The sequence below is a fragment of the Protopterus annectens genome, chromosome 16.part0 (assembly GCF_019279795.1).
Source record: "Protopterus annectens isolate FY-2018-M chromosome 16.part0, PAN1.0, whole genome shotgun sequence".
NCBI lineage: Eukaryota > Metazoa > Chordata > Ceratodontiformes > Protopteridae > Protopterus > Protopterus annectens.
Window position 1 is genome coordinate 628119937 of NC_056750.1, and position 24990 is coordinate 628144926.

General features: G+C 42.9%; 1 protein-coding gene across 2 annotated transcripts in view; it reads right to left on the minus strand.

The window, feature by feature from the left end:
* The window catches only part of INPP5E (inositol polyphosphate-5-phosphatase E), a 1512334-nt gene extending 1488040 nt beyond the window's left edge, over window positions 1-24294 (minus strand). Inside the window, exon 1 of one of the 2 annotated variants that reach the window (XM_044058519.1) lies at window positions 24159-24294. The gene's annotated coding sequence lies outside the window, so the exon portion shown is untranslated. The remainder of the gene's footprint in view (window positions 1-24158) is intronic. The other variant, XM_044058518.1, reaches the window with a different exon arrangement.
* Between the last annotated feature and the right edge of the window lie 696 nt (window positions 24295-24990).

Consider the following 24990-nt stretch of genomic DNA (forward strand, 5'->3'; position numbering starts at 1 on the left):
TGAGCCAGGGCGATGGGGGCGGTTGAGGCGTCAACGTGGCTGTATGCCAGCAACAGCAGCAGCTGGCAGTCGTCGCGGACGACAGCAGGGCCACGGCCACCCCCGTAGTGCCAGCAGCAGCCCCAGCAATGCTGGGTCTGTGCTGTCATCAGACCGCCCCAGGAGACCACGTGCACGTGGCTCTGGCCAGGCCCGACAGGGATCTGTGTCCAGTCAACGAACACCTGCTTCTGATGACAGTACCCAGTCTGGGTTGGTACCGGATACGGTCTGTAGCACCCCTGCAAGGCACAGGTACCGTGTCCGTGGCCAGAGACACTGATCTGTATGACCTGGAAGGTACAGTCTGTGGCTGTCCACAAACACCAGTATATGGCAGCCATGAGGTGGAACTGTGTGCATCCATACACACATGCGAATTGACAACACCTAGGGCTACCACATACACGCACACACTGCATCAACATTGCCCCACCTTCTACTGCTGTCCCTCACCAACACACATACACATACATGTCAATTGGTGGTATCGGTGGCTGACTCAGGCATACCAAGTTCACACCCAGTGCATATGATGAAACTGTGCCACCTCCTGCAATATGTAACAACTGTGCAGGTACAGGTTAACATGTTGCTGATGCACAGGGTGACCACATAGATGTGTAGTAATAGTATCATGTTGTTAACAGTACTGTGTGCTGAATTAATTGTGGGTATATCACAGCATGCCTGATGCAGTAAGTGTGTGATTGTCATGTCCTGTTGTCTACACCCATGGTAAGTACCATAGTGTATGATCTGCACATGTTGGCATACTGGTGGTAATGATGTCAACAGAAGGCTACATACACAGGTAGCACAGGGGATAAGGTAATGAATGTAGTAATACACAATGATGGACAAGTAAATTGCAAGTGGCATGTTGCCCACACTGGACTCTGCAATGCAGATGTTTGAGGATGTTGATGTGTGTGCAGTACTACACGACTGGTACAGGACACACAGGAGCACCCTAGCACTGCATGCTCACATCTCATACCATGCTAGACAGCCCCAACACACATAACTAACTGTCACAGGAGGGAGAGTCCCCATATATGTCAGGGATACTGTGGTGGCAGGCCAGGTAGCATACATCCTACTAAGTATGGAACCACTGAGTGAAGGCTCAGTGTCTGTTATTTGACATGTGTATTACTGCAGGTATGAGCACATGGGTTTTCATCCAGTTATTGTACATCCTGACAGTACATGGTCTGTACACTTGTGTGCACTGAGACTGGACCCTAGCCATATGACCCGTGTATTTCCATGTACATGTGCATAGTGCCTGCATATTTGCAGTGTTACCTACTGGAACTGGTACAGCTTGTTTGTTGTACAATGGACTACATGCAGCCCTGTTTACTGTAGCTTTGTTTGCATGCATGTTTGCTTGCAATTACCCTGGAATACTGATCACACCTGCAATGCATAGTTATAGAGCTTCTGTGGACTCCTAGTGCCATCTGCATAGCTTACTATATATGTATATCCATGTCCCACTTGACAGGATGTCACTGTTTGTCCTGTTCACATGTACATTGCCTGTGACAGTGGATATGACTTACCTGGCATGTGTCCACTTGAGCAGTCATATATGCTACTGCTAACTAATCACAGGCACTACACCTTCACATATTCATCTTCTGTTGAACTACCTGCTTCGCTAGGGACGGCCTGCACCTGTCACCCCTGGGCTTTCAGATATTGGCAAAGGCTCTTGCTACCCCCATAGTGCCTATGTTAGGCAAGGCTCAAATGACAAACCCACCTTCATAGGTATCACAAGGGATAAGAAACTAAGAGTAATGCTACCCAACGCCAGAAGTCTAAACCTCCAGATGCATGCACCCAAAACACTCCTTGGCATGGAGAACATCGATATCTGTGCAGTAACAGATGCTTGGTTCAGGGCTACTGAGAGCACACCAGCACTACCAGGTTTAACCTGGTTGATTTCTTTGAAACAGTCACCAAGGCCATTGACGAGGGGAAGGTGGTTCACACAGCCTACCTGGACCTTGCAAAAGCCTTCACAACAATACCCCACTTGGGCATTCTAGAGAAGCTCACCAGCTTAAATATAAGCCCCTATGTCACTAGATGGATTGCACAGTGGCTCAAGAACAGAACCCACATGGTTAGAATTGCTGGAGCCATGCCAGACTCCAAACCAGTTACGAGTTGTGTCCCACAAGGCTCAGTCCTGGGACCTCTCTTGTTTGGTATATATTTACTGGAGGTACAGGCCAACACGGACGGACTGTGGCTGACCAAATAAGCAGATGACTGCGAACTGGCCACCATAATCGACTCTCCAGCCGACACAAGCATCTTCCAAAGGGGCATCATAGAAACAGACAACTTGTGCCTGAGCCATGGCCTTCAGCTGAACAGTGTTTAGAAAGGGGAATGTGCATCCTGTAGTCTGTTCACCTAGTTGCCAAAAGGGACATTGTCCTCACACACACTAATCCCCCTCAGCCAAAAACACACACTTGCCATTTGCAGGATTCAAACCCCTATCTGACTATGTTATGACACTCGAGACGTACACATTAGCAGAGTGTGGTATTCACATTACTGGCAGGTTTTCCTTCTCTTGCTGTACTTATAGGGTGCTGACATCAGTGTTTAGAAAGGGAAATGTGCATCCTGTAGTCTGTTCTCCTAGTTGCCAAAAGGGACATTTCCCTCACACACAATTGCACACACACTAACCCCCCTCAGACAAACACACACACTTGCCATTTGCAGGATTCAAACCCCTACCTAACTATGTTATGACACTTGAGACAGACGCATTAGCAGAGCGCGCTATTCGCATTACTGGGAGGTTTCCCTTCTCCTGCTATACTTATAGAGTGCTGACATCATCAGTGTTTAGAAAGGGGAATGTGCATCCTGTAGTCTGTTCTCCTAGTTGCCAAAAGGGACATTTCCCTCACACACACTAACCCCCCTCAGACAAACACACACACTTGCCATTCGCAGGATTCAAACCACTACCTATGTTATGACACTTGAGATGGACGCATTAGCAGAGCGTGCTATTCGCATTACTGGGAGGTTTCTCTTCTCCTGCTGTACTTATAGAATGCTGAAATCATCAGTGTTTATAAAGGGGAATGTGCATCCTGTAGTGTATTTTCCCAGTTGCCAAAAGGGACATTTCTCTCCCACAGACTTACACACACACCAACCCCACTCACTCACACACACACACACACACACACACACACACACACACACACACACACACACACACACACACTGAGCATTTGCAGGATTCAAACCCCTACCTATGTTATGACACTTGTGACGGACGCATTAGCAGAGCGCGCTATTCGCATTACTGGGAGGTTTCCCTTCTCCTGCTATACTTATAGAGTGCTGACATTGGTGTTTAGAAAGGGGAATGTGCATCCTGTAGTGTGTTTTCCTAGTTGCCAAAAGGGACATTTCTCTCCCACAGACTTACACACACACCAACCCCACTCACTCACACACACACACACACACACACACACACACACACACACACACTGAGCATTTGCAGGATTCAAACCCCTACCTATGTTATGACACTTGTGACGGACGCATTAGCAGAGCGCGCTATTCGCATTACTGGGAAGTTTCTTTTCTCCTGCTGTACTTATAGGGTGCTGACATCATCGGTGTTTAGGAAGGGGAATGTGCATCCTGTGGGGAGGCAGACACCAAGCACACTCTGGCTTAGCTGTCATTCCCTAGGGCAAACAGCCTAGTGTTGACCTCTACACCCATATGTTTATTTGTCAAATGCACATTATTTGTTGCTGGTAGATGGTTTGCACATCTTTATTGCCATAGCATTCCCTGTTTGTATGAACAACTTGTGCATCTGTGGAAGATGTTTGCATATGGGAGGGATCCACTATATCACGTATGTCTCTGTAGTCATTTAACTGTGTGCACTGGGCAGACTGCAGTAATGTGGTTGGTTCCTGGAATAACACATAAAAATACCAGATATGTGTGTCCAACTGCTAAACTGAGATTTGGCCTAAGTGTGTGAGCATGCCCAGTTCAGCCTTCCCATGGCATGTTGTCTGACATATGTCTCATTTATCAAAGTGTGTGAGCATGCCCAGTGTGAGCATTCCATATGTGGGACTCTACAGCCCACCACCTTTGTGGATGAGTGTGAACTTCAACAAATATCACCCGTTTATGGTTGTGTGTTGTGTGTCATGTTGTGTAGTTACTGTACAACTGCTTTATGTGTGAACACAACAGGATTATACTGTGTCTGCAGTGTTTGCATGGGATACTTTGCATACAGTTGTCAACATCCTTTCACACTGACCTAACACTGTAGTACTGTACAGTGTACTGGTAGTACTTTGACTGTGGTGGACAGTATCCTGGGCTTTAGTGCTATCACTACTTTACATTTCGATAGTGAGCACAACAGCCTGGTTAGGGGCCAGTTGTGTACATCTGACCATGTTGCATTCTGTTCAGATATGAACTACTTAAACCAGGCTTGTCCAACATTGGTAGTCTATTCCACAACATAGGTGTACATTTGCAAACACTAGCGATGTGCCCTAGTCCATGTCTAATGCTAGTTGGAGAGTGTGTTTGTCCTTCAACACACATTGTAAGTGGAGTTTGCCATGACATATGTCATGGTTAGTATACTGTGCCTCTGTCTACCTGTGACATGACAGTGATACCCAGGATAAAGTTACCATCTCCCATCCACTCATCAAGATTCCTATTGAGGAAGATTGATAAGTGACTCAATGGGTAGCCTGTACTGGGGGTTCACTCATGGGTGGGGGTGGCTTCTGTGTTATGGATCATGCAGTACAGCTTGTCCTATGTAAGTCAGTGCTGGGGTTCAGGTCTCTCATGTGCTTAGCTCACTGCCATTCAGATTGTACAAGGTGCAGCATGTTTATTGATACCAGCAACACAGGCAACACATGGCATCTGTGCAAGCTCTTTGATACTCCTGGTGAGGTACTGTTGGGGACTTTACGGTTGATGGAGATGTCTGCTGAGGTACATCCCACAGGGGCTATTGTACCGCTGATGAAGGATGACTGCAGAGCCACAATGACCTCCCCTTATCTAGATCTGACAACCTTCATGATTAGGTGGGTATATGGTATGTTTCTGTAAACACTACAGCACGTTTGTCCAATGCAGGATATCTATCACCTTGTGTCCCCAGGTCTCTCATTACATGTCAACTACATAATGGGTTAACACCTATGTGGTAATTGGTGGGCACTTACTGTATATCCATGGGGGTTGACTATACACGTTTCTGCAATTAGCTTGCTGACATGGCTATGGCACCAGTTGTCTGTTTCTATGTGGCCCTTTTGTGGGATGCTTGTGTCAGCTGGTGGATCATATGTGGTGAGCAGTTTGTAGTCCTCTGCAAACATGTTCGGACACAGTCCTTCCATGTTTGCCTGTACCTATGGGACATATATACCAAACGAGGGAGATCCCAGGACCAAGCCTTGTGGGATGCCAGTTATATCTGGTTTGTAGTCTGACATTTGCTGCATGTCTGACCATGTCTGTCCTGTCCTTGGTCTGGTTTGCAACCCCTCTACTGACATAGGGGTTTATATTTAAGCTGGTGAGCGTATCTATAATGAACACATAGGGTATTTTATAGAAGCCTTTGCAAGGTCCAGCTACGCTGTGTGGACCACATTGCCCTCATCAATGACCTTAATGACTGTTTCCATCGAGTCAAACATGTTTAGGGGCAGGATCTGCACTTAAGAAAGCCACACTGGGTAGGGTCCGGTGTCAGTAGGTCCCCAATATCTTTATGTCTGTGGTACATGGTGATCCTTTCCATAGCTGTGCAGACCGAGCTTCTCAGGATTCTGGGGTAGTAGTTTTCAGTATCCATTCAGGCAACACCTGTGTTCAGAAGGACCACTGTTGTTGTATACTGCTCTTTGGGTACATATTCTGTGGTAAGGCTGACATTGAGCAGTAGTGTGGTTTGGCATTCCATTCATCTTGGAGTCCATGTTGCACTAAGCCCAGGACACCATCTCATACCATTGCTGCTGTGTGTTTTGCTTTGTAGATGTTGGCTGTTACCTCAGCATCTGCAATGTCAGGGGGCCAGCAGTCTGCTGGGATAGATATTCTGCATTGGGGGTTGCACTGCACCTGTCAGGATGTATGTTGGCAATATGTGTGTGTGTTTGTGATATTTGTGTGATTCAGAGCATATCTGAATCCCCAACATGGTTCCTACCATCAGTTGTGAAACCCTTGGGATTATCAGTCCTGTACAATTTGCATCTTCATAGGTTCATACTAGGCTATCCACCCTAGGGCATTTGTTAGCCTAGCCAGAGTGTGTGTGGCTTTTGCCACCCCTTGCTATGTGAATATTATGGCCATTTATGATTTGCTTTGCTGTGCCTCTGTCTGGACATGACACAGTGAAGACCCCCAGTGTAACTCTACAATCATCCATCCACTTGGCAAGATTCCTGTTGAAGAGTGTCAGTGAGGGGCTCTACCTAACATGGAGTGGGATTCTGGTCCAGGGTGTGGGGAGCCTCTGGATTATGTATCTGTGCCCCCAGCACATCCTATTTCATTATTTGTTGAGGTTGACATCTCTCACTCTTACAGCTCCGATGGCTTTGAGTTTTCTGGGGTGGAGCATGTCCATTACTTCTGTGTTGGGCATGGCCTTCTACAACAGGCATGCAATGCCTCTGTGTAGGCAGTATGTGACTGCATTCAGCTGGGGTGTCTACAGCCAGGCAGCATATGACATATATTTGAGACCCTTTATCCTCTTGGTGAGGTACCTTTGAGGTCTTTCTAACTGCTGCAGGTGTCAGGTAAGGTACATCCCATATGAGGCATTGTACTAGATTATGGGTGTGATTAGAGAGCAGTATAGGGGCACAATGACCTCTGTTGACGTAGATGTGAGTCCTTTCCTGATACGGTGTCAAATGTAGACAGTCTTCCTAGCCACATTGGCAATGTGGGTGTCACATAACAGGTTATTGTCCACTTGTGTCCCTAGGTCCCTGGTTACTCCTTCCATACATAATGGTTTACCACCTATGTGGTAATTTGTGGTACCTTGTTTGGTATTTGGTGGGACATTCATACTGTCCAGTGTCTTCAGGACGGCTGGGTGGGGTTCCTGTGTGTGAGACTGTGGTCTGTAGCATGCTACAGACTGTACAGCAGTCTTGCCTACAGTTAGTTGCACATGGGTGGACTCCAATGCCTTGTGCATTGTCAGTTACCTGGACGTATGGGTGTCTGTGCTGAATATGGATACTCACCCTCCTTTTATGTTTTGTTCCAGGTTTTGGGGCCATGACACATGATACGTGGTATAACCTGGTAGTGCTGGTGTGCTGTCAGGAGGCTTGCAGCAGGTTTCTGTCACTGCACAGACATCGATGTTCTCCATACTGGGGATGGCTTTGGGAGCATGCATATTGGGGTTTACACATCTGGCATTGGTCAGCATTACCCTTATGTTTCTTTCCACTTATGTTTTCTAGGGTGGTGGGTCAGTCTTTTCAGCCTTGCCTACAAAAGGCTCTACGGAGGTGGCAAAGGCCTTATCCAATATTCAGACGCCCAGGGGTAACAGGTGCAAGCCATCCCAAGAACAGCTGCGTGGCTTGTCAAGCATGACATCCCAAGCAGACAGACATTGGATCCCCTTGGAATGACACCAGTAAGTGTGCCACTTGCTATGACTGATCATTCCGTGTTTGTACTGTGGCATTATTCTTGGTAAGGGTAGGATGCTGCAAACTGTGAGTGTCATACCGGCCTGGACTACATAATCAGACAGCTCATATATGTCTCTTTTCATGTAGTCTAGGGAGGTACATCTCAGGTCATTCATACCAGCATGGACTATGACTGCATCATATTTCTACTTGCTTTGGAGTGACCTGCATACTTCTGTTATGTGGCGTATTGTGGCAGCCTACAGGCAGCTTACTGTACCCTTTCCCTTGTTCAGTCTGGTGTGCGGGACAGCAGTGTGTCTGACTATGGAGTCACCTATTACAACTGTATCAGGCATGTTGTTTCTCCTTCTGGCCTGTGACTGTTTGGCACACCAGCTTTGTGTACTATGTGTTGCATGTGCTATGTTTGGAGGTTGTTTGATTGGGTGTCTGCTTTAGAGGCCTCTGTTGGTGTGCTGTGTTTGCAATTTGTGCCTCCAGGAATGCTTTTCTGTGTTTATGTCTTTGGTTTGCAGTTGTGATAGGTCTATGTGGGACTGTGTTTGTGGTGTGTGTGGTTACCTTCTCCTCCTGACTAGTTTTGGGAGTACTGAGTTGAGGGAGCTCAGCCTCCAGTTTGGATAGATGGTTGCATCTCTCACATATATTTGTATTTCTTGGGTGGAGTTGGGGTTGTCTGTGTACTTGGGGCAGGTGTAACATTGCCTCAGGATTCACAGACTCAACTTGTTGTGGCTGGCCTTAGTGGATTGTATGTGTGGACATATTTTATTGCCATACTACTGATCAGTGATTACTTCATTGTTTATGTTTGCTCTATCATGTAGTAGCTTCCTCATTCTCTTGCATGGTTTGGTTATGGCTGGTGTCCACCATGCCAGATGCCTCGTGTATGGCATTGTGTCTTGTTTTAATTTAGGATTGCATAATCCAAGCATTCCTGGCAGTGTTCATGGAATGGCTGTATTACAGGTTCTGAGGTGTGGCCCATATTTTGCACCTGCACAGGACCTTTCATGGATTCCACATCAGTTTGGAGGAGTGCAAATATTGCTTTACACATGTTTTCCACTGTGGTTTTCTGGCCAGGGACTGTGGTCAGGATTTGTATATCCAGTGTGATTACTCTATGGTCTGGTTTTACCAGTGAGCAATACACTTCTCGTCTTGCCATCCAGTACCCATGTTGCTGATTATCACATCTAGTATGCTTACCCCTCTTGTGGGAGTGGTACGTTGTTCCTGGGCATTTTGGTTTATGGATTCTATGAACTTTTGTCCTACAGTGTTGGAGCTAGTATAATGCTCCCAGTCTATGTCTGGGTATTTTCAGTCACCCAATATAATGTGGTTTGGAGGACTTGATATATTCATGTATTCCAGAGCATGGGCCAGGTGCAGTTCCTGGTGTTGGGACAGTAGTCTGTAGCAGGCTATAAACTGGGGGGCAGTTTTAGCCACTGTTACTTGACCATGGCTAGTCCATGCTGCTTCTTGTTGTGGTACCAACATGGGGGTGTGGTTATCCTTGACAATTCTTGCTAGTCACCCTCCTTTTGTAGCTTGTTCCATGTTTTGAGGCTGTACAGCACAGTATGAGGTGTAACCTGGTAGTGTTAGGGTGTTGTTGTGAGCCTTGACTCAGTTTTCTGTTACAGAACAGATATCAACATTCTCCATACTGGGTGAGTTTAGACTGCATGCATCTTGCTGTTTTGACTTATCCCTTATCTTATTCTTATCCCTTCTGATACCTATGGAGGTAGGTTTGTGCTTTGAGACTTACCTATTCAGGGCACACTGTGGGTAACAACAGCCTTTGCCAGTATCCATACGGCCTGCACTGATAGGTGCACGCCAGTCCTACCAGGTGGAGCATCATGTCATGCTCAGCATGTCATCCCAGGCTGGCACACATTGGATCCCCTTTGACTAACTGCAATACTTCAGTCAATTATTGCACTTGATCATCTCATTGTCATATTGTGGCATGATGCTTGGTGAGGGTAGGATGTTAGTCAGGGTCCTCAGGTGTGCATATAGTACATGGTGTTACATTACTTAACACATGGCATTCATGCCTCAGATGGTGCTGCAGGGCTGCCTCTGTCGGATGCACATATTACACTCCCTGTACATGTTTGTGAGCAGGTCATGTCATTTTAGGCATCCCTGTTATTATCTGAGTGAGTCAGAGGGGGTATCATTCCCAGGGTTCCTACTGAGCCAGTGTATGTGCTATGTGTTGCCTCTTTGCCAAAGCCAGGGCATACTGGGCACGCCTCCTTCTGCCTACTGGGGCAGGCTCACGTTGTTCCTCCTCCGAGTCACGCTCTGCCTGTGATGGCCTTGGCAATGGTGGGGGGCTGTTCGGCCCGGCCCTACGCTGGTCCTGCTGCAGCTGTTTTCGCAAGATCATATTATGTAGCATAGCACATACCATGACAATTTGGGTACATGTAGTTGGTGTGTACTGCAAGGCTCCACCAGATGTGTCCAGACACCGGAACCGTGACTTCAGCAGCCCAAACACACGCTCCATTACATTACGTGTTTGTGCCTCATTATGGCGTTCTTGTTCAGGTGTGTGTGCGTTTCTGATGGGTGTCATCAGCCACGGCTCCAGTGCATAACCTGCATCCCCCACTAGGTGTCCATGCGGGATGTCCCCATTGGCAAATGTCTGGTACAGCTGTGTCAAATGCCAGATGTGGGAATCGTGGTAGCTCCCAGGACAGCCAGCACACACATTCATTATTATGCCCTGGGCATCACACACGACCTGGCAGTTGATGGAGAGGAAGCCCTTGCGGTTGATGTATGCCCTACCCCGCTCACCGGCTGGTGCTTTGATGCGTATGTGCGTGCAGTCTATTGCACCCACTACCTCAGGGTATTCCGCTATTTGCTGGAAGAGACACATATTGCTGGCCAATACCTCACGGGCATTGGGAAAATATACATGATCACTGACATGTGCTGACATGGCATCCAGGAACTGGTGCAGTACCCTGGAGGCTGATGCCTGTGATATCCCCATCATATCACCAGTTGGTCTCTGGAAGGTACCTGTTGCTAGTATTCTTAGGCCAACACATACCTTGGTTTCCACTGGGATGGGTTCCCCTCTGTTGGCTCTGTGTGTGAGGCGTGGCCTGCACAGCTCCACTATTTGCTGCAGGAGGTCTCTGTTCACTCTACAGTGCTCTACTATCTCCAGCTCATGTAACCCGTGGTAGGTGACCCTGGGCCTGTACACTCTTCTCCGTCACCTCACTGTGGGTTATCTGGCACCATCTGCATTGTCACCACCCTCAGCAAGTCGCCTATGTCTCATTATGACAGCTATGGCAGCCCCTAACATTTCTGCTCTGAGTTCAGCTTTTTCAGTTTTCACTTCTAATAGCTTACTCCTGTCTTGCAGTGTCTCGAGAGAAACATCTTGCACTGCTGTTTGCAGATTTTTAAGTGTTGGGCTGAGCTACTATTCTGCCTGTGTAATTGCCTGTTTCTAATTGTTTTCACCCACTAGCTCCAGCAGTATTCCCTGCTAGCTTCCTACTAATTCTGTTGCTTCCTTTTTCCTTTCTGTTTCCTCAGGGGGGAGCAGCGTGTATACCAGCAGAAACACTCTCACAGTGGCTTACACGTGCGCACACATGCTTACACGGTTCAGAATCTGCTTATTCGGGTTAAAACACGCGCACACCCGCAAACAGTGTTAAACAGCTACCAACAGGCTCCCACATGCTCAGTCTGCCTTACACGCGCGCACACTGTCTTACTCGCTCTTCATGGCGTGCACACATGCTCATACATGCCCAGCAAGAAACTTTGGTGTAGGCAACAGTGTACACCTTCCATTTCTTGACTTTCTCATGCTTATCTAGTGGCACACCTCTTTCCATGATATCTGACATCTGTCATGTAACTCTGACCTCCAATGAACTGCATTTCTTTCTACCATTCCCCCCTGTGATGTCACCTATATCCTACTCTGTTCCTCCCCCTTCTGTAACTCTTACACTACTCAGACTGTGCTCATTTGCTATGTGACAGTGGAATTCAGTATCCTAACACTCATTTGCATCAGATTGCCTACTAATGCTTAGTTACATCTCTTAGACTCAGCTTCCCCCTTAGCAACCACTACACGGTGGCCATGTTGGTTTTGGTCTGCTGGTCCCTGCATTGAAATTCCATGTATTGCATAAAACCCACATTTGTGGGTTTAAAACCTTCGTTTTTATGTTTTATACAGCGCAGCCCATTTGCGCGGGGCTGCGCTGGGTTTAAACATCGGCGAAAAAAAAAATAATTTTTAATATATTTGCATCAGGTTACCTTGCCAATGGCCACATATTTGGCCATTGGCATGCTGCCTGACACATATGCACCCTTTATTTGGAGCTGACATGGCTCCATTGTGATTTTTGCAGAAACGTACTCAGTTGTCAACTGAGTACATTTCTGCAGCTAAAACAGCTCTTACACTGGCTGTTCTGGGCTTCCTGGATCGCTAATCATCCTCATTTGCATGCTATTCGGCTGCAAGTGAGGTGATTAGCTTATCCACTCCCACTCCGTGTAAGAGACGTTTTAGCTCGTCTCTTACATGGACTTTGGGCTGTTCCTGGATCGCGAAGGCTGCATGGAGTCTTACACTACTCTTAGACTCCGTGCAAGCCTTCGTGAATCCTGCCCCCTAAGTCTTCTCACTAGCCCTACTGTTATAACCTTCGATAGTTCTCCGTTTGTCTCCATGACAAGACATGGCTATTAAAATAGGAAGCTCAAAATCTCCAAACTACTGAGGATTCATAAGGATGTCCTCCAGGGTTCTGTACTGGGTGCTCTTTCCATCTTTGTTAATAATATGCTGGCACATTGTGGTGCCTACAAAACTATGCAATATGCAAGTGACTCTAGTATTTAACTCTGCTTCACCTCTTACCAAAGACATTAATAACCTTCAATCATACCCCCAATATTATCCAGGACTGACTTTGTAGCTTTGGTTTACTACTTAATTTGTCAAAATTTAAAGCCATACTGCTTACCTGAAAGCAAACACATGTATATGAATACCCTTCACTTCAAATATAATTAATTAATTAAAAAATCAGACCACTCTACAAGTTGCCCCCCTCCAAACTACTTGGTGTGATATTTGACCAGAATCTAAACTATGAATACCATTTTATTTATTTAACATTTATTTACTGGGAAAGCCTGACTTGGAATGAAGCCAATTTTCAGCAGAGGCCCAGGGAGAAACGCTCCAGACATGTCTTTGTAATGTTTTCAGAGTAATTATTCAAGAAAGAGAAAGAAAGAATGAAAAAAACGATGTATGCTTTACTATGTCAGTTTATGATGGACTGTTTCAGGCTTTTGAATGTCAAATGATCCTTCTTTCAAAATGCTGTGTTTCCAATATATTAACAAATGGCCACTTTACTATTCTGGCAGTTATAAATAACAGAAATGCTAAGTTTTCTACTGGTGAGCAGCATAGATTTCTCTCAGATTCTCTAAAAGAAGTAAAGTGACTGAAAATCAATAAACATATGCCATCTTACACTGGGGTTAGAATGGAGAGATGATAAATGCAAGCAAAGGAGAGTAGTATTAATGGAATTGAATTCATCTTCAAGTCTTGTTGAGTACCTTCACGAGCTGGATTCCGTTTTCACAAAATCTCACCAAGACAACACTGATATATAGACTGTATTTTATGTAACATATATCATAGACAGAAGTAGGTTAAAAAAATAAAAAAAACACAGCTGGGTGCACAAGACCCAGGATAAAAATGTACTCAAACATTGTACGTACACCGGTGCCATGAGTGAAAAAAATGACAGTGTAAAATCCCCAAAATATGTAAACATTCCTAGGGAGAGGATGGCCCCCCCTCTTGTAGAAGTAGTAGCAGTCCACAAAAATTGATAGGCCAAAAAAGAGCCATAAAGACAACAGAGTGAACTATAAAGAAATTATGTACAGTTACTATTATGCAAGTAGCCCAAAATTTCCAGGGAGAAGACATATAAAAAGATTTAGAGAGAAATTAGAGGAAAGAAAAATATTTGCACAAGGAAAACTGTCAGAAGCTTAAAATAAAAAAAATTGTACTCGTTAATACAAGAGATTTGAAAAACATTACACAGACCAAGAAACCTTGGGCCATTTGGAAAAAGATGCGACCGAGGAAGTGCGAAAATATAAAGAAAAAAATCTAGAGATTTTTGAAATGTACAAAAAAGAAATATGGGCATGGAAAAAAAAAGAAAGATCTGATATGGTGCAATATTTATGCAAAGGAGAAAGCCAAATTAATCAATACAAAAAAGCAGCCCCAAAGATATTCTAAGACAAATACAGGCAAAAGCAACCAGATATGAAAAATTTCACAATGCAAAAAAAAAAAAAAAAAAAAAAAATAGTAATAATTTCATAACGACAGAAAGTAGAACAGAAGATTAGTACAGTAGAAGTTGAAAAAGTAGAAGATGAAGTTATGGAATACCTGCAAAGTGAAGGATTTAGTGTAGAAAGTTTAAGAGGTTGCATCACAGCATGGTGAAACAACAAGTCCCCCAAGTAAGGTGAAAAAAGAGAAGCAGGAGACATCTTAAGAAGAAATATGGACTGGGAATGAAAAAGATTTAATATGGAGTAATATTTACAAAAAGGAGAAAGCAAAACTAAAACTAATCAATATAAAACGAGCAGCACTGAATATATCCGAAGAGAAACACAGGCAAAGGCATCCAGATATGGAAAAGTTTACAATGCAAAAAATAAGAAACTAAAGATGAATAACAAAGAAAACAAGATGGGTTGCCAACTGGCTCACAGACAGAACCCACATGGTGAGAGTTGCGGGAGCAAGGTCCGACTTTAAACCGTTTACAAGTGGCGTTCCCCAGGGCTCAGTCCTAGGACCCCTCCTGTTCGGCATATACTTCTCAGAGGTACAGGCAAGCACAGGAGGACTATAGCTGACCAAGTTCGCAGACGACTGCAAACTAGGGGCTATAATTGACTCTCCGGCTGACACAGACATCCTCCAAAAAGGGTCTCACTGAGACGGATACCTGGTGTCAAAATCATGGCCTCAAGCTAAATGCCAAAAAGTGCATAGTCATCCCCTTTGGAAAGAACAAAGTACCCACAAACTAACACATAGGTGGTAGTCCCCTAAGTATGGAAGGCGTAATAAGGGATCTGGGGACCCAAGTAGACGGTAATCTCACCTTTGATAATCACACTGCCAAAGTGGTTAGAAAATCCTTCTACGTGGCCCACCTAATCACAAAAGGGTTCGCATCCACATAAAGAGAGGTCACTGTGCCCCTCTACTCATCAGACCCATCATAAAGTACAATGCCACATTTGGGGTGTACCTTACAAGACACCTGCAACAGCTGGAAAGACCACAGAAGTACCTCACCAAGAGGATCACTATCCTCAAACAGATGCCCTATGCAGCTCGACTGAAGAAACTCCAGCTGTACTCAGTTGCATACCGCCTACTCAGAGGTGATCTCTGCCCGACATACAAGGCCATGTCCAACCCAGAATTGATGGAGATGCTCCACCTAACGAAAACCTTATCCCCTCGAGCCACACGCTCTAGGGATCTAAACCTCACCACAACAATAAATAGGACATGCTGGAGGGATAGATTCCTGTCCCTGAGACTTCCCATGCTTTGGAACAAGATCCCAGTCTACATTAGGCAGAGCTCCTTGTTAACACTCTTCAAAAGAAACCTTAAGGAGAGGATGGGAAACAGAAAGTTTACCCCGGGGATCACTTCAGTGGCTCGGCTGGACAGAGGCACAGGGAACTAATCTAAGGGGGCAGCGAAAGCCAACACATTCTAGCTAGGCTTATAAATGCCTTCGGGCAGATAGCCTAGTACTTACCTATGAACCTATGAAAAAGCAGGAAAGAGGATTAGCAGTGGAGAAGTTAAAGAAATAGAATCCGAGGTTATGGATTACATGTGAAGTGAAGGATTTAGTGTAGAAAAATCTAACATTCAGAATGCCACAGCAGTATACAGCAATGGATCCCCAAATTAAGGAGAAACTAGTGGTGCAGGAAACATCTGTACAGTTGCCATTTGAAGATAATTTGGAGCCTTCCATAAAAAGCCAGTACAAAACATTCAGCTGGAGTTGCACAGCAAGGGAAGGAACAGGAAACCGTGACAACTCTGAAGCAGTCAATGTTGTGGTGCGACAGGCCAGTGAGTTGCCATATGAAAGAGCAACGGGTGACACAGGATGAAACTGAAGAGAATGTGGCACAGGAAGATGCTCTGGAACTTTCTGCACAATGTCTACAGCAAGTGGAGAACAATGGATGGGTCCTCAGTTTGGAAGAAAAAGATTTATGAGAAGAGTTGCTTGGGTTAATAGAAATGGACAGACATATTAAGATCACTGAAAGAAAGAGACTACAGATAGTCAATAAACCCCAAAAAGTTAGAAGTGTGATAAAACAAATGAACAGAGTAATCAGAACTGTAATTACAACTGTTGATAGAACTTCAAGCTATACAACAGATGTAAACAGGATACATTACTGTTCAGCTAAATAATAACAGATAAAGTCTTACCACAAAAACACAGGGCAGTAAGGAAATGAAGGGGAGAAGTCAAGTGCCATCATGGAAGTATTGAATAGAGAAAACTATAAGGCAATTAATACAAGAAGAAGTGTCACTGTTAAGTGTATAGAAGAGGGAATAGAACAATAAAAATAGACATTTTAAAAGCAATGTGCAGTATTAGAACAGATTAGGATCTATCGTGCACTATCACAAATATTAAATTAAAAATATCAACACAGGCAGAAAAACTTAGAAGATATGCAAATAAATATAATGGGAATGTTCAAAATAAGCAATTTATTGATAACCCAGTTCAAAATAAGCAATTTATTGAAGATATGCAAATAAATATAATGGGAATGTTCAAAATAAGTAATTTATTGATAACCCAGTTCAAAATAAGCAATTTATTGATGACCCAAAAATGTTTTATATGGAATTGAGAAACAAGACAAAAGGAACTGAAACAACATCACAAAAAAACAAATAAATAAGATACATACATTTTGGAGAAATATCTATGAAGATCCTGTGGAACATAACAAAAATGTTGAATGGATAGAAGAAGTAAAAGAAAGAATAAGTTCAAATGTACAGGATATAAAAGCAAATGAAGTAACAGCCACACAGATTGAAAGAAAGTTAAGAAAAGCTCCTACGTGGAAAACCCTTGGCACAGATGCAATACTTAACTTCTGGCTAAAGGTATTAACATCTTTACATGAAAATTTGACCACTGTATGAATTATTTGTGTGTGCACCCCGAACAGACACCAACCTTGTTTACTGGAAAAACAATACCCCTACTCAAGAGTGAACCTGCAAGCTATCCTACAAAACTATGGACCAAAAACTTGCCTTCCAATGACTTATAAATTATACACTGGAACTGATACCGACAATGTTTATAGTCATTTGGAAAAAATCTCAATCATGGCAATAGAACAAAAGGGTAACAAAAGAAAATCATATGGAACAAAGGACCATTTGTTATTAAATAAAGTCATAACGGAGAACTGTAAAAAGGGAAAGAATCTAAGTATGGCGTGGATAGACTACAAAAACACATTTGAGAGTATATCACATTCACGTATAAGAGTGTGCTTAAAAATGTAGATACACTACACTGATCGATTAGATTACAGCAACCATTAAACAGTGGCAAACCACTTTGCAGTTAAGCCGTGAAAGGACAAATTATTATTCCAGGGATAAAAATTCAAAGGGGGCTGTCTTATGTACCGAGAGAAACACGATTATAAAATACCAGGATATGCAGGCAGAAACAAGTGCAACATGGCAGAAGGAACCCAGACAGTTCCAACAGTAGTAGGAGCAACTGGTCTTAAAAAAATTTACAATTGTACTTAGATATGTTACCGATACATGTAACTCCGTATGACTTGAAGGAGTCAATTCCGAGCATATTGCAGGTGCTGCAAAGAGCACTTCTGGCTAACATTAAAGATTGAAACAATACTAACTTCATGAACTTTAATCATATTTTGACTTGTATTAGAACCCAAAAGACTTGGAGACATTAAAAAGAGGCAAAGATGTAATTGTCAATGCTTTGAATTAATGGTACACACCAACAAGGAACCAATGATCAGAAAACTCACTTTTTACTAAGAAATCCTCTTTTCATAGTTGATTTGATGAAGCCCCAATTTCCTCTGGTAGCCTCTACAATTGTGAAATAACTTGCCATGCTCATTGCACCAAATCAACTCTCAGTCCATTTCAAGAAAACTCTTTTTTTCCATGTAATAGTTTGGAGCCGTTTCCTATTCACATTAAAAGATATCCAGTACAATTTTTCTCCATATTTCTTTTTATTCTGGACATTTCTTAATCTCTTCTTTTTCTGCCCACCTGACCACTTCTATACAAATTTTATTTATGTTTTAAAATGTCATTTCTCTCTATTGTGAGTCCATTATATAATCGCTTTTGTAATGGTGCATCTACAAATTTCTTCAACTGGTGCACATTTAGTATGGGCAAATGAACCTGCCTTAACTGTCATACCACTCATTGGGTATGTCCATGTGCATGTTCAGGAAATTATACTCATACGGTAGACCTATTGTTAGCTTTGTGGCATAAAGGGATAAAGCTCTAATTACAACCCAGGCAACTTGAGCTTGTATATTAACTCAGGCTGTTGGTGGAGCTCACACAGAAAGATGAGTGTGCTCAGCTGGGGGAGGGGGTGCTAGCTACCTCACTAATGCCCTGGGACAAACAGAAACTTGTTAGAAGCAGCAAAGGCACTGAGGGGAAGATGTGAGATTTCCCTCCACCCAATCTCATGAAGGAGAAAGTACGCATAGGGCTGAATGTCACTGAAGGCCCCTGTGGAGAAGCTGATGATAAATGCCCTCTGTTGTCAGGGTACCAGTCTAGGATGGCTTCCCTGAGCTGTTCTTACCACTCCATGTATGGTACTGGGTACATCTCTCATATGGGGAAAACAAATAGGCTAAATATGATAGGGAAGGGCTTGAGGGCCAGCAAGTCAGAGGAGCAAAAAGCAATAAACATCTTTTATGTCTGAAGCTATTCTCCCAAGGACCACAGTGTAAATGGTGCCTGCCTAGTTCTACCTCCCATTGAATAAAATAAAATCAGTAAATAAAAACAAGTTCCCACTGCCATCTCTCTGCTTTTCTAGCATAAAAAAGTTAATTTAGCAAAAGTATTAATGCATAGCAAAGAAGTTCTGACATAAAAATGCCATAACACACATTTTAGAAATATTTATTAAAGCTGAAGTGTAAAGCTTACTTGTAAAAAAAAATTATCTATGTTGCTCAGATGCAGCCAGTCAATAAGTGCTTCATCAGATCTGAAAAACATACACTAAAGACTGTCTAATGAAATTTCCATTTTTGACTCAAATGCTCACTCATTCTGTTGTCCCCTTAACCCACATCCCCACTAAAAATATGTATATAAATAAAGCACACATACACCAGACAGTCTGCATCATTTACCTACTATATTTTTGTACTTTTATTAGTTCATTCTTTGTTAGGGTGGCTCACTTCCAACAAATATAGCTTAGTCATGTTGCATTATAAAACATTTTGAAATGTCCATACCATTACTATGCTTTACACTCAAAATGCCTGGATCAGCTGGTAAACTCCCCTACCAGAGGCCACAACATATTGGACTTGGTCATCACCAACATGGGCGACAGGTGCTCTGTACCAGAGATCAACCCGTCAATTTTTAGATCAGACCATAAACTAATCACCCTGGATGTCCACACCCCACCACCACCCCCAACCAAGGAAACCACAGTGAAAAACTTTTCTAAAGCAAACTTCACCTTACTTAAGTCAGAGGTGGTAAGCTTCACAGCCCCCATGCTAAAGGATAACACTGCCCAAGATGCAGAATCCTTTACAATTGCACTCTATGAGCACCTACAAGGATGCATGGATCGTGCCATCCCTAGCAAAACCAAGACTCACTCCCCTAAGAGAAGGAAACCAGTCTGGTGGACCCCTGCCATAAACAGGTTATACAACAAAAGGAGGAAACTAGTTCAGAAAAAAAGCAAATCCCAAGAAGGAAAGACATCCCTGATCAGTATCAGTAAGCAACTAAGGTCCCTCATAAAATCATCCAAGGCTAACTTAGAAAAAAAATAGCCAAGGACTCGAAAGATAACCACAAAGCCTTTTTTAGCTATGTCAAAAATCTAAGTGGCAACACGCAGATATGCTCTGAGATAGTGCAAAATAGTGCAAAATAGCACAAAATATACTGAACCTACTGATATTGCCAACATACTGGCAGATAGATTCAGTGCAAACTTCACCTCCCTCTCACCTTCAAAAGGGCCCACAACAATACCGAAAAAGTGTAGTGTCCGGGAAATCACAGACGCACACGTGAAAACAGCCCTTTCAAAAGCCAAAAACACAGCATCAATGGGGCCAGATGGTGCCCCAGGCTGCATCTTGCACGAACTAACCCCCCACCTAAACACGCTGTTCAACCTCAGCCTCTCCACAGGCTATGTGCCCATAGAATGGCACACAGCAATGGTTATTCCGCTCCACAAAGGAGGAGTCACAACTGACCCTGGTAACTATCACCCCATAAGCCTGACTAACCTGGTCTGCAAGGCTATGGAGCGCATCATCATGGAACTCATTAACAAAGACATTGGGAACCTCCAAACACTTGACCCGACCCAGTTCGGCTTTGTTAAGGGTAGATCATGCCTACTAAACCTGGTTGACTTCTTCGAGACAGTTACCAAGGCCATAGACAAGGGAAAGGTGGTTCACACAGCCTACCTTGATCTCGCCAAGGCATTCGACACCATTCCTCACTCGGGTATTATAGAAAAACTCACCAGCCTGAACATAAACCCCTACATCACAAGATGGGTTGCCAACTGGCTTACAGACAAAACTCACACGGTAAGAATAGCAGGCTCCAGGTCTGACTCTAAACCAGTCACAAGTGGTGTCCCGCAAGGCTCAGTTCTGGGACCCCTACTGTTCAGCATATATTTCTCAGAAGTACAGGCAAACACAGGAGGGCTATGGCTAACCAAGTTCGCCGATGACTGCAAACTGGGAGCCATAATTGACTCTCCGGCTGACACGGACATCCTTCAAAAAGGCCTTACTGAGACAGACACCTGGTGTCAAAGTCATGGCCTCAAGCTAAATGCCAAAAAATGCATAGTCATCCCGTTTGGGAAAAACAAAACACCCACGAATTACCACATAGGCGGCAGCCCCTCAATACAGAAGAAGTAATAAGAGATCTGGGGACCCAGGTAGATAGTAATCTCTCCTTTGACAATCATATTGCCAAAGTAGTTAGGAAATCCTTCTATGTGGCCCATCTAATTACTAGATTCGCATCTAGAAATAAAGAGGTCATAGTGCCCCTCTACTCGTCACTCATCAGACCCATCATAGAGTACAATGCCCCATTTGGGATATACCTCACAAGACACTTCCAACAGCTTGAAAGACCACAAAAGCACCTCACCAAGAGGATTACTGGCCTCAAACATATGTCCTATGCAGCCCGACTGAAAAAACTCCGGCTGTACTCAGTGGCATATCGCTTACTCAGAGGTGATCTCTGCCTGACTTACAAAGCCATGTCCAACTCAGAATTGATGGACATGCTCCACCTAAAGAAATCCAAGTCACTGCGAGCCACGTGCTCTAGTAAGCTAAACCTCGCCACAACAATAAATAGAACATGCTGGAAGGATAGATTCCTGTCACAGAGACTCCCGATGCTTTGGAACAAAATTCCTAACTACATTAGGCAGAGCCCCTCACTAACACTCTTCAAGAGAAGCCTAGGCAGAGCCCCTCACTAATACTCTTCAAGAGAAGCCTTGACGAGTGGATGGGTAACAGAAAGTACACCCCTGGGATCACTTCATTGGCTCTGCTTGACAGAGGCTCAGTTAATTAATCAATGGGGCGGCTTAAGCCGACACACTCTGGTTAGGCTTATAAATGCCCTCGGGCAGATAGCCTAGTACCTACCTATGAACCTATTTAATATTAATGAGCCTAATATACAAAATAGCAACCATGCATCACAATCTAATGATGAAATGACATTAATCTGGGCACATTAATTGTACGCATGCACACACGCCTAGGACCAACAGACAATCTAAGTAAAAATATGAGAATGCAGAACAGATATAAAACAGCTACTGTTAAATTAAGAACTGTGCAAAAGTAACAATTGCTTTTGCGTAATAAGGCAAAAAAGCCCCAGAGCTGTCACTATTTTGTGCATGTGCTGTATCACACTGTCAATTAAATCAGCTATGACCAAACCTGCATAAAGAATGAGACTGGTCCCTGATTAAAAGCTTAACATCACTGCATATGTTTTTTCCCCCATAAAGCATAAGGTGGGTGTCCAGGAGAACATAAGTACATCTCTTCAAAATGGTCACATACTTAAATCACTTCATTTTCAACTGCTGACGCCTAAATGCATTATTACATCTACAATCTATGATTTTATGTGAACCTCAACAATGCGTGCCTTGACTGTGGATGACAGTTGGCACTAACAAACAGTGCCTTTGCATCTTCATGACAATCTATACATAGCTGTCAACCTTCCATCTCCAAGATGAGGAACACTACCTTTCATAATATGAAACAAATGGGCAAAATGTGGAACACTCACTAACAGCTTACCAACAAATTAATTTAGGAAGCTCATTGGGTGGTTGAAATGTGATATTTTTTAATTATATAATAGTTATTTTAATGAATAAGAAGGATTCAGTTCTAATTTACCATAGACATCAGTTAAAAAATTGCTAACAATGAATGTGTGACAGATCCTTTCAATGTGGAACTTTGAGGATTAATCCACATTTTTATTAGAAAATATAAATATATGTTGCAAAAATATTTACATGTATTTACAAAGGTATGTACTTTTGTCTCAAAAGATGTCACTTTAAAGAATAAGACCTTGTTGTCAAAACTTTGGTCAATTATAAATCAATCCATTTGTTTGTATGTATCACCAGGAATACTTAACTTGAGCTTATTTAAAGGAATGTACTTCAATGAAATAAACTCTATAACAATATTACTTTCTATGATATACAAAATATTAACCCTACAATTTCTAACTTTCCATTATTTTCCAAATTAAGATCTCATTTCACTTGCTTACTCTATTAGTGTAAATTCGATGCAAAACTTTATGTAGATATATTTAATTAAATATGTTAACTACTTCAATGTAATGTTTTCAACTGCATTTTTTGACGTCATCTGCTTTGGAACTTTGTGGAACATGAATGTTTCAAGACTCCAAATGAGGAACGTTCCTCGTAATGAGGTACACCTGAGAGGTATGAATCTACGTCATTGCAAATACCGTACGTTTCTATCCATCTTTGTGCTACATGGTCTAGACAGCAGCTGAAGTGGATTATCAGTGCCTTAGCTTTTGCTGCTCAAAGGTAATCTAGCTGATTGACAATACTGTGTATATTTTATCTGACTCCACACTGCATAATACAAACAGTAGAAACGGATCATTGTAGTGTCATCAATTAGTGTGGTTAAGTAGCATTTAATAAATTAAGTAAATCAAGCTTATCATATTTAAACAACTGATATACAAATCTATGGTACAGGCGTTAGTTTTGGACAGCTGCAGGCATGTTCTAAGTAACCTCATTAATCCATAATCTTTCCGAGATGATTAGGGAGAAAGCGTACAGCGCTTAGTACAAACATTACGCCTGACTACATCATCAAATACACAATTTCCAAGACACTGGACTGTTTTTCGAGTTGAGCTTAAAAATATATGAAAGCAAATTAGAATTTTGTCTAAAAATTCCGCATATTACAGAAGTATAACATACTTTCCCAGGCTAATAGACGTTCTCACACAGCTCGCATGCAAGTTGCTACATATTTTATTATCGTTGTTGTCTGTAGGTAACATAACTAAAATATTTTTCGACAGTCAAAAAAACAAACATCTCTCTACGTGGTAAAAAAAATAAATAAATATACTTCTTAGTAATCAATAGTGTTTATCCATCACTTAAATGCAAGTCATAAACAACGAGTCAGTAATTTTATGCTTTACTATCCCGACATTATAAAGCATTAAAGACATACATATGCAATCAAATTAAACATAAATAAAATAATTTACAACCATACCTCCAAAAAGCATACTCGTCCGTACTACTTTTCTTCCCTAGTAACGCAACGCTATTAACAACCATAGAGCGAATGGCAACGGAATTGAACGACACGTGCCGAAGCACTGCTTCTGACTGTACAGCACCCCTGCAGTAAGGAAGGTAAAACACCTCATGAAGCTTTTTTTGGGGCTTAAAAGTGCTAGTAGCAGTGATTTTTTAGACTTAAATTTAAGATTGCGGAATTTCTTGTTCAGCTGTTTAAACCATTGAAGCTAGCTGATGTGCTGGAGAAATAACATCTGGATATTTTTTTATTTAAATTATGTGTTTCAGATCACAGGTTCATAGGAGATTAGTTAACGGCTTAAAAGGCCTTACAAAGCTTGAGAAACAGACTGCCACTGTCGGTAAGTGATATAGGCACTATCCCAGGAATACATTTCCGATTTCCCACCCATTGATCCAAACTGCGTTTAAAGAGGACCAGGGAAATGTGACTGGGTAGCCAGTTCAAGAAGGGGCACTCTCTGAGACACGTATCTGTCTAGCATGTTTTGTTTGAGTCACTCAGTTTAATTCCAATATGAGATGACCCTTGTGCTGTTTGGCTTGCGGATATGTAGCAGTTCCATTTGGGTTGGAACATGACCTATCAAGCCCACTGAAATTGCTGTTTAACTGCAGCCTCCAAGCTGGCTTTGTGCCTCATGAATGGAGAAAAGCAACAGTCATTCAGTTGCACAAAGGCTGGCCTTCTACAGCCCCTAGTAACTGCAGATACATAAGTCTGATATGCAAAGCCAGGGGAAGAATTATCATGGAAATGATCAATAAAGACATAGGAAACC